We start from the raw sequence: 2749 nt of genomic DNA on the forward strand, positions 1-2749 counted from the left end.
CAAGAGTCACAATCTCAATGGTGCTGCTTGATTTGTTTGTGAGAGCCTCAATTTCTCATGCAGACTGAATGCTTACTGGAGCCACAGACTCACATATGTGTTGAATAGAGGTCTGAAAATCACCAACTCACCTTTGAACCAAATCCACAGATGAGTAAATTTTCCAACTTTTGACTGTTTTCATGAGGAAAACTTGGGACCTCATCAGTGGGCTGTGTTCACATGGAAAGGTGACAATTTTTGCTGTTGGCTGGGTGTGCATGTGAGCCTCACAATCTTACCTGTGTGCTGGGCTCTGCTAAGCCTCTCTCAGTACCAGTCAAGAGCTTTCTACAGTATTAATGAGAGTTGCAAACCACTCTGTGACGTTTATGATGGTATGGACCCATGATTGTACCTGTGGTTCTAAGCCCAGGTATGAGAGTCAACATCTCTATAATTGGCTGGTTCCAGATAAAAGAGTCCTCACCTGCTGTGGAGCTAGGTTATCAATGAGTCACCATCTCAAGTGCAGCCAGATGTTCAACTATGACAATTACAATTTCAACTGTAGACTGCATCCACGTGTGAGATTCAAGACCTTACCAGTAGGCTCTGTCCATGTGTCAGGTGACAATCCTAATCGATGATGCAGTGTGTATACAAGAAATGCAATGTCACCTGTGTGCTGGGCCCTGTGATGACACTCTCTGTACCACCAAGGGTTTATATGATATAGGAGAGTGGTAATCCACTATGACCTTCATACAAGGAGGAGACCCAGAATCTTATGTATTTCTCTAAGCCTAGCTTTGAAAGACAGTATGTCCCCTATTTGTTGATTTGAGGTATGAGAGTTTTTATCTCACCTATGGGCTGAAAAAAAATATATTTTACAATCCCACCTGTGCATAGAGTGTGTGAGCAAGAAAGTCACATCATTTTGGTGCCAGGCCAGAGATATGTCACAATCTTTTCTCATGGCAGAAACTAGGAAGAAGAGTCATGTCACCCAGGTGCTTGGCCAGGGATATGTTACATTCCTGTTCTGAAAGGCGGGCACAGGCAGCAGAGTCACAGCATGTGGGTGATGTGCCCAGTGATATGTCACAGCACTCACTCCCTGTGAACAGGACCCTGGAAAAGAAAACACATCACCCTGTTGCTGGGCCAAATGTTATGTCACAATCTTTCCTGTTGGCAGGATGCAAGCAATAGAGGAGAGTCACATCTCCTAGGTGATGAATGCAGAGATATGTCATGAGGCTCTTGAGAATGGTAGGGCTAACACCTTGTTTACAGCGCGCAGACAGGTGCCTCCCATCTTCTAGGTGTTTGGTCTAGTCATAAGTCACAGTACTCAAAATACGTGGGACCTATGCAAAATACAAGAGTCACATTACCTAGGTGCTAGGTCCAGGGATATGTCAGCATCCCACATTGTGGCAGGGGCCTGGCAGAGAAGGACACATCACCTAAACCATAAATGTAAAAATATATCATAGCCAGGCACAGTGGCTTATGCCTGTAATTCCAGCACTTTGGGAGGCTAAGGTGGGCAGATCACTTGAGGCCAGCAGTTTAAGACCAGCCTGGCTTACATGGCAAAACCCCATCTCTACTAAAAATAAAAAATTCAGCTGAGCATGGTGGTACACGCTTGTAATCCCAGCTATTCTGGAGGCTGAGGCACGAGAATCACTTGAATCCAGGAAGCCTAATGATTAAGTTATAGACCAAATAGCAAAATGTGTTTGTCTTTAATCTATTTTCTCTATATATAAACATTGCAAGTCAAGAGTATGTACAGATAACAAGACTTAGAGTTTTCTTCTCCTCCAGACCTATCATCCTTTGTTCCCTTTCTGATCTCTGGAAGGAAGGTGGGCCAAAGGTGGCCAGCAGTTGTCTACTTGTAGTTAATTTATTCCTGCTGCCCTCTGCTCTTTTTATGGCCACTATGTTTTCCATCCTCGAAACTAAAGAGAGATGTTGTTAGGAAGAGGCCCTTCCTTCACACTGGCAGAATAAATTTGTTCAGGCCTTTCACCCACCCAACATCAGAGCTGCACTTCATGTGTGGCTCCTGAGTGCCTGGAATGTGACTGGGTCTACACTGTGATGTGCTGGAAAGGCAAAAAACAGACTTAGTAGCCCGTGCGCGGTGGCTCATGCCTGTAATCCCAGCACTTTGGAAGGCCGAAGCGGGCGGATCACCTGAGGTAGGGAGTTCCAGACCAGCCTAACCAACATGGAGAAACCCCGTCTCTACTAAAAATACAAAAATTAGCAGGGCAGCGTGGCACATGCCTGTAATCCCAGCTACTCAGGAGGCTGAGGCAGGAGAATCGCTTGAACCCGGGAGGCAGAGGTTGCGGTGAACTGAGATCGTGCCACTGCACTCCAGCCTGGGCAACAAGGGCGAAACTCCGTCTCAAAAGAAACAAACAAAAAACCCAGATTTACTTCCAAAGATATAGTTCCAAATATATACATGCTACATTAATAATTCACATTGCTCATATAGTAATATTTTGGATATATTGGGTTACTGAAATTGTTACAATCACTTTGACCTGTTTCTTCTTTCTTTTTAAACTTTGGCTACTAGAAAATTTAAAATTCACCTTTGGCTCACATTCTATTTCAGAAGATTGCCTCGGACGGAGTTTAGTTTCGCTCTTGTTGCCCAGGCTGGAATTCAAAGCGATCTCAGCTCACTGCTGTCTTGTTTTTCTAAGACCACCAGAGCGAGCAAAAGAACCAGCAA

The sequence above is a fragment of the Piliocolobus tephrosceles genome, chromosome 21 (assembly GCF_002776525.5).
Source record: "Piliocolobus tephrosceles isolate RC106 chromosome 21, ASM277652v3, whole genome shotgun sequence".
Lineage (NCBI taxonomy): Eukaryota > Metazoa > Chordata > Mammalia > Primates > Cercopithecidae > Piliocolobus > Piliocolobus tephrosceles.